Raw genomic sequence first — 9,078 nt, forward strand, 5'->3', positions numbered from 1 at the left:
ACTACCCCTACGCCCTCTCCCCACCTTCATTCCCCTCTTCCTAAACCAAAGTACCTCTATTCTCCCCACGCCTTTATTGTGAATTAACATCCACATATCAGAGAAAACATTCGGCTTTGCCAACCATCTTCTTAATAATGTTGAAAGCCTAATCAGAAGAAAAGGAGGGGGGTGGGAAAAAGAAGAACTAATAGAGAGGGTGAGAACCCAGACTGATGATTCTCTGCTCCCTACCGGTCCGTCCACTGGGAGAAGGCAGCTAGTAGGCCAATTTCCTTAGGTGCGTTCCATAGTGTCCTGGAGATGCACAAGAATCACAGCTGCCCCACCCACTGACACTTTTACCCATGGTCCTGAGGACTGTCTGCCCACCCCCAGAACCATGTGAGGTGAGCAGTGCTTTGGGAAACCCCTAGAGAAGAAGGGACAGAGCATTCACATCCACAAAAGTGGAAACCTAGTATAAGCCCAAGCCTACCCTCTGCTTTGGACAGGGACCCCAAAGGGATGCATCTGGAAACAAGGGTGGGCACTGACTTGGAAGTTATATAGAATATTCTCAAGCCTGTTCCTGGCCTGCTAGTGCCCTTGGGTATTGGGAAAGGGAAGATCCTCTCGGGAGAAGAAATTCTAGCTCTCAAATTCGTTTTAAAGATAATTCTTTCAGATAGAATGTCTGGAAAGCTCACAAGCATGCAAGGCCCATGAGACAAAACACCCTGAGGCAGAATCAACAGAAATGTACCACAGAAATATAACCACTGGGATCACAGATATTGGAATTACTAGATACAATCTGTAATGAAACAATGCTTATTATGCCTATGGAGAAAAAAGGCAAATTTAAAGTTTTAAGTAAGGACACAGAAATTTTGAAAACAACATTGGCAATTTATTTATTTATTAAAATATTTTTTAGTTGTAGCTGGACACAATACCTTTATTTTACTTGAATATTTTTATGTGGTGCTGAGGATTGAACCCAGTGTCTTACATATGTGAGGCAAGCGCTTTACCTCTGAGCCACAACCCCAACCCAACAGTGGTAATTTAAAAAAGAATCAGTTAGCCAGATGTGGTGGCACACACCTGTAAACCCAGTGGCTCAGGAGACTGAGGCAGGAGAATCACAAGTTCAAAGCCAGCCTCAGAACTTAGCAAGGCCCTAAGAAACTCAGCAAGACCCTGTCTCTAGATAAAATATTATAAAGGGCTGGGGACCCAATAGTTAAGCACCCCTGGGTCCAATCTCTAGTATGAAAAAAATAAAAATAAAAAAACAGATATCATAGTATTGAGAAAAGTACAATAACCAAATTCAGAGCTCATCAGAAGAGTTAATAACAAATAATCAGTGGAAATGAAGATAAATCAGAAAAACACATACAGAATGGAGCCCAGAGAGGCATAAAAATGGAAAACACAGATGAGAAGATAAATGAGATAGGAGATACAGGGAGAAAATCCAACGTGTATTTAATTAGGTTTCCAGAAAAAAAGGAGACAGAACGGAGTAAAGGCAATATTTGAAGAGATAATGGATGAGAATTTTTCAGAGTTGATGAAATAAGCCAATGTATTGATTTAAGAAAGCAAAGCAAAGACTCCCGCCAGAAATATGAATCTCCAGGAGCCGGGCATGGGGTAAGCCAGGCTCCCTTCCTGAAGCATTTTCTTCTCATGATAAGGTCTGAATGTGCTCGTGGGAGCTGGAGGGTTTCTTCACACAGGAGTTCTGTGTTTAGGGTTTTGCTTGTTTTTGAAGACAGGAAGGATGTGACCCTGTTGAAAAGCTGAAATAAGAAAACCAGTTCAGAGGGGAGAGATTCAAAACAGAGGAGAGAAGAGGAGTCAGGTATAGAGCAGTTTTTACAGGGCACAGGGATCCATGCCATGAATAATTAAACTATCATTAACTGAGCATTACGTGTCAGAGTTGTTTCAGAAATTCACCACCCATCTACTAATTTTTAAAACCCTTAACAATGAATATTTATATTTAAATATCTCTAACATGTTAATTAGTGCTCAGAAAAGTTAAAGGGAAAAACAAACAAACAAACAAAAAACAAACAATGGAGACTGTAACTAGTAAGTAGTGGTACTTGGATCCAAACCAAGTCTGCCTTACTCCAGAGCCTTCCTGGGCTCTTCCTATTCTACCAGGCTTCCACAGCTCAAGTTGGCCTGGCAAAGGACCTTCTTCTTTGTCTGAGATTGGAGGGAAGGGGGAGAGGATGACTGTGAAGGTAGAGTTATTTGGAGGCTATAAAGCAAGGATTTGGAAGTTAAAGTAATTCAGAACTCAGGCTAAGTAATTCCCAGGAAAATCATAAGAGATGCTATTTGCAGGGTTTGATGGACATGGGAATTCATCAGAGAAATAGCTACCAAAGAACCTACCATGAGAAAGAGAAAGAGGAAGAGTTCAGCAAATTGGAAATCATGCACGCACAAGGACAGGGTGCAGAGTGAAAGGCCTTTATCAGACAGTGGGGTGAGGAGTGTTAATACAGGGCTGCAGGCAGATGACAGACTGGGGTGACAGGAGGACAGTGAACCAAGCACTCAAATTATCAATTAGAAGAGGAAGATGTGCCCCAGGGGCATACCAAGGACACTGAGAAATGGGGAGAAGTTTGAGGATAAATAGATTTTTTCACAGCCTCAAAGATTCTCTCTCCCAAATATTTATTAATTTTACTACGGGAAAAGTGGTAATTTTACAGCATGGATGACACCCAGCAGACATCACTTATCCAAATGATCTCAGGACGCTGTTTTATATAAAAGAGATAATCAGACAAATCTCCTGGCGCAGTGCCTGGCAGGGAATAAGTGAAGAACAAGGACAATTATTGTAGTTTTTGAGGTAATGACTAACTATATATCCCCAATGACCTACAGCCCAAAGTGCTCTCTATCCCAATGCCACCTGACTGCAATTCTCAGAGGGTTACTGAGTTGTCCTTGGTAACATGTGGTTAACACATGTGCATTTGACAAAGGTTCTCTAAGTAATGGAGTTATTTGGGGTGGGTGGTCAGGCGTCGTAGCAGCACTGGGAACACGGCTTTGGGGCCGCGGTGTAGGGCTTTTGGGGTCTCAATTTATACACTCCTGTGCACTCTGTGATGGATCCCTCAGGGATCCTGCAGCTCTGGCCTCTTCCAGACTCTCTGGTGGTGTGTGGATTGCATGTTGGGGAACAGTCAAGCAGTGAAGAGAATCCTCTGTCTCTTCCACCCTGGCTGGGCTACAGGGTCTGCAAACTCCTGAAGGGCAGTCCCAGGCCTCCTTCGCCCGCAGCCCCGTTGCGCAGAACCTGTCTACGCGACGGTGGAATCCAGTAGGAGGAGAGCCGGAACCCACCCGGGCCAGGCTCTTCTGGGAAGCGCATCAGTGCCCTCTAGCGGGAGAGGTTTGAAGTACCACTAGGTCCCGCTACTTGGATTTGGGCGGAGGGATTAAATCCCTGGAGCCCAAACAGTGTTCTGCTCACCTCTGCGGTGCAGGGAGCACCCGCTTACTGGAGCCCCGAGAGTGTGGGGACCGTGAAGCTGGTGCAGCCCGCAGGAGCCAGGTCTGAGTCAGCCCCCAGCCTGTGGGGCGCGAAAGTCTCTCTTGCCCCATCCTTCCCTCCGTCCTCCATTCCTTTCAAGTTAGAAGTGACACCACTTCTCCTTAAGGGAAAAGAAGGGAGAAGAGAGCATAAATGAACCAGGCGACTTCGTTCGTTCATCCGGAAACTTGTACTTCTAAAATTGATTGGGACGACCGCAAAGATTCAGAAGAAAACTAAGGAAAGATGGTGGGGTGGGGATGGGCATTGTGGGGGAGAGGAACAGAGGGTTAATACTTAAAATAAGTCTTAAGATCCTGGAGAGTTACAAGACTGTCGTACAATGCTATAAACTGCAAAATTGTTAGAACTTTAAGAAGAGGAAAACTCGGCCCAGTCCTTCAAAAATGAAGAATAAAAGACAAGGAGAAAGGTGGAGCAAAAGAAAAAGGCAAGGAAAATCATATATATTATCATTATATATATATATATAAATGATAAGAAAACACATATCGTGGGCTGGGGGTGTAACTCAGTGGTAGAGCGCCTGCCTAGCGTGCACAAGGCTCTTTTGAGAGAGAGAGAGAGAAATTAGTGTGGATGGATTAAATATTTCCACTTAAAAAATGATAGTAAAAAAATAAACCCTACAACAACTTACTTATTTTCTGTTTGTAAGACACATAACTAAAACAAAATGACACTTAAAGTTTGAAAATAAAGAGGTAAGTAAAGACAGACCAGAAAGAGGTAACATCTCCATATCCATCCACCTGGGTTCCAACTCCAAAATGCATCTCTTTCCCATCCCTCATCTTCTTGTTGGTGAAACTCCTGTTATTGTTTGTTTGTTTGTTTGTTTGTTTTTAGTACTGGGAATTGAATCCAGGGGCACTCTACCACTGAGCTCCATCTCCAGCCCTTTCTACTTTTAGTTTTGACACAGGGTCTTGTTGAGGCTGGCCTTGAATTTTTAATCCTTCTGATTCAGCCTCCTGAGTCGCTGGGATTATAGGTTGTGTCCCTTCCTTGCCTTCTCAAAACAGACAAAACACTTTTTTAAAAACATACATCAAGGGGTTGGAGTTGTGGCTCAGCGGTAGCGTGCTGACCTAGCAAGCGCGAAGTCCTGGGTTGCATGTGTGTAGCATGTGCCTACCCTAAATTCAATCCTCAGTACTGAGAAAACAAAACATAAATCATATTTTTAAAACATAAATCTGCCTTATGTCCTTCAGTTGCTTCCTCTGGCACACAGAATAAAATACTGCCTTCTTACTCTGGCCCACAGCTCCCACTCCCACCTTACCTCCTGCCTCCCTCCTACCCACTGCCAATGTAGTCTTCTGACTGTCTCAAACCCACACATGCACATGCTGTTCCCTGTGGCTGGAATGCCATTCCCAATGTGGCTCTTCTTTCTCATTGTCAGAGTCTTATTTCCAGACCCTGGCTAGAGTCAGGCCCTTTGCCTCATTACTCCTTTTTTTTTTTTTTTTTTTTTTTTTGGTATCCAGAATTTGAACCCAAGGGTGATCAACCATTGAGCCACATCCCAAGCCCTTTTAATTTTTTATTTAGTGACAAAGTCTAAGTTGTTGAGGCTGGTTTTGAACTTGTGATCCTCCTGCCTCAGCCTCCTGAGCTGCTGGTATTACAGGTGTGCACCACCATGCCCAGCCTTTCATACCCTTTATCACTTCTTTATTTCTAGCAGAGTACTTACTACAATCTGTAAATATCTTGTGTATCTGTTTGGTTTTAAATTTCTTTTCCAGTAGAATGCTTTTGCTACAGCCTTTTGGGTTCTTCTCAGTTTACATTTATATCATCTGCAAATAGAGTTTTTTTTTCTGTTGTTAAAGTAACTGAACATTTAAAATAATGTGGAATAATAACAATTAAAGTCAGTGTCCCTTCCTGATGTTTATTTGTTATAGAAATAGTTTGAGGGATCATAGTTGTAGTTATTGACTTTTGAGGAACATTATCATATTTAAGTTTACTTAGATTTACTTAGATTTGGAGAAAGTCTAATCATATACATAATTGTGAGAGACTACAGTAATTCTAGAAGGCTCACAAGAACCTGTGAGCTGCAGATGTTTGGGGAGAGACCTACAAGGAGTGGCAGGAGGTGCTGAGAACCTGATGTGGGCAGGTGGGCTGCTGAGTTTCACTGCCTTATTTAGCCTTTGTACTTTTTGATTTTTAATAACCACTCCCACGCTTTTTCTTTAAAGCTTTAAGTGTATTTTTTAAAATTCTCCTGCCTCCATCCTTTCTCTAAAAGCTTTAGCAGTTTTATCAAGCCAGAGAAAACTGGCTATAGAGTAGACCATCTTCCCAGACCCCAGTCTGGATGATGATTTAAATTCTCAAATGCTAAAAACAATCCACAATATATGGAGGCTTTTAAAAAATTATGAATCCTAGAGACTGCTGAGGTTTTATAGAACTGTGGAAATAAAGTATCCAGGAGCAAATCTAACAAAAGGTGTTGGATCTATATGGAAAACATGTAAAGATTCATAGAAGAATTTTGAAGAAGACCTAAATAAATGGAGATTATGTCTCCATAGAAAGGTTCAATATCATAAGGATGTCCACTTTCCAAAATTAATCTATGAAGTGATTGTTGAAATCCTAGAAAAGATTTTTGTAGACCTGACAAGCTACTTCTAAAATGGGTACAAAAAGTGGGGCTGGGGGTGTAGCTCAATGGTAAAGCACAGGCCTAGTACACGTGCAGCCTTGGGTTCCATCCCCAGTACGGAAAAAAAAAAGAAAAGGAAAGGGCCCCAAATAATCAAGATGATGAAAAATGTGGGAGTATATGTTCATCCAGACTGATTATCAAATTTCAGAATTAAGAGAGTACAGGATTGCTCAAGACAGAAAAATGGAACAAAATAGAGGACACAGAAACAGACCAACACATGTTAAGAAACTTATGCCAAAACCAGCATCGCAGATGACTGGGAAAGGATGGGCTAAGCCATAAGGGGCTCAGCAATTGTCCATGTGGAAAAGATGATCTTTCTATCACACTCCACAAAGAATCAAATTCAAGTTGGGCACAGTGGCACACATCTGTAATCCCAGCTGCTCTGGAGGTTGAGGCAGAGGATTGCAAGTTCAAAGCAAGTTTCAGCAACAAATGGTGAGGTGCTAGGCAAATCAATAAGACTCTGTCTCCAAAAATAATACAAAATAAGGCTGGAGATATGGCTCAGTGGTTGGGTGCCCCTGAGTTCAATCCCTGGTACCCTCCCTCCACCAAAAGACCCTGTTTGCAACACATCCATATGACAAAGGATCAACATCCAAAATATATAAAGATTTCTTGAAAATCAATAAGAAAATGACAATAATCAATAGAAAACTATGAAAGGGTTTTGGACAGAAGTTTTCAGAATGAAAAAATACAAATGACCAATAAATATATGAACAGATGCCCAATCTTTAACCCTTTAGCAATCAGGAAAATGCAAATTGAAACCATAAAGAAATAACACTACATACTCATTAAACTGGAAAATAAGTAACAAATCTGAGAAGCACAGGTGCTCAGTTGGATGTTGGGAGCAGGATAACTTATCTGCTAGGTATGATCATTTTGGAAAACAACAAGGAAGTAACTTGTAGCATTGAAGCAAGGCAGGCCTTTGCTGTCTACTCTAGAGAAACTCACATGCATAGGGAGATACGAACTAAAGTGATCTTGGTGGTATTTATAATAAGCACAAAATGGAAACATCACAAATTATCATCAGCAGGAGAAAGGATAAACACATTTTTTAAAATTTTTTTTAATTGTAGTTGGACACAATACCTTTACTTATTTATTTGTTTGTTTATTTATTTATTTTTATGTGGTCCTGAGGATTGAACCCAGCGCCTCACGCATGCTAGGTGAGTGCTCTACCACTGAGCCACAACCCCAGCCCAGGATAAATACATTTAATATAATATTACCACAACATTCTACTACTCTGCAATGAAAGTGAATTTTTATTTATTAAAAAAATAAGCAAACATGTAGTGTCAGGTGATAGATACTAAGTTCTTTATATTGACTCATTTACTGAATGAACCAGAGCTGGATTTAGCAACATGGATAAATCCCCAAAGCATCACATTGACCAAGATAAGCAAATCACGGGAGTATGCATATAACTTCTCTATGTATGTGAAATTTGAACTATTTAAAATAATACTATATTAGGGTTAAGGATATATATATGAATGATCAAAACAGGCTACCTCAAAAAGTAAGGGTAGGAAGTAAGGAGGGTCCCCCAGGGGTTACAGCAGGGAGGGGGTTGCATTTCTAGTGCTTATTTTTTTCTGCCTAACACACAGAAAAGTATATTTATTTAACATAATAGAAACTTACAAATGTGTAAAAGTATACTTTTTTAACATAATAAAAAACTTACAAATATGTAATATACATCAGCATGAGTACATATGCCTCCAGTAATATTGAACAATGGCCATAGCAGATATTTCAGAAAAAAACTATAATAACTGATCAAAGTAAAAAAAGAAAGTAATCAGGCTCTTAATTCATGAAATGCAGGTTGCAATTATACATCGTATCTTTCACTTTTGAGAAGATTTTTTAAAAAATAGAATTCAGAATGGAAAAGTGTAAACAGGAATAATGCCTCTGCACTCTAGTGCTTATTGATGGGTAAATTTCTTTATAAATTGGTGTATATTAAAATAGTTCATAAATTTTTTTAAAGGGGAAAGCTGGGGATACTATACTCAGTGGTAGAGTTAGTTGCCTAGCATTTGAGAGGAAGTAGGGTCAATCCCTAGCGCCTGTGCACGCGCACGCGCACACACACACACACACACACACACACACACACAGGAAAATCACCCACTGACATTTGGTTTATTTTCTTCCATTCTGTGTTTTATACTTATCTTATATACCTATGAATATCCCATTTGTACAAACTTATATTCTATTTCTTTCATTTCATAAAAATTTTCCACATATTATCAGATGTTCTTAATGGCAGAATCATATCCCAACTTGTGTATGCACAGTGATATACATATCCATGTCCAAGTCCATCCCAATTTTAAATAAACCGTTCCTTATTTTTCAGCACAAAGAATATTTGTATACAAAAAGCTTTGGGGAATATTTAGGATTATTCTTCTTGCTACATTTCTACAAAGAGAATTTCAGTATCAAATGGTATAGGCATTCAAAGACTCTTATTTTGTATTATTACACTTTGCCTGAGTCAGATCCATTCCTACGGTCCTCCATAGGCACGGGTGACTCCATTTCCACAGCAGCTTTATCACCACTATTAAAAAAAAAAAAAAACAAAACAAAACTATTTTCATCCTCCCAAAGATGGGAGTTTACTTGTGTCGTTTAAAGGAAGATTTCCCACAAATGCATATCAAAATCTTTAAAGGAAGAACTGCTTTACTGCTGGGGGGAGGTGGGACCCACTGTCCTATAGTAGCTGCGTGACACTGAG

Source organism: Spermophilus citellus (assembly GCF_964194105.1).
Source record: "Spermophilus citellus genome assembly, chromosome: 7".
Taxonomy (NCBI): Eukaryota; Metazoa; Chordata; class Mammalia; order Rodentia; family Sciuridae; genus Spermophilus; species Spermophilus citellus.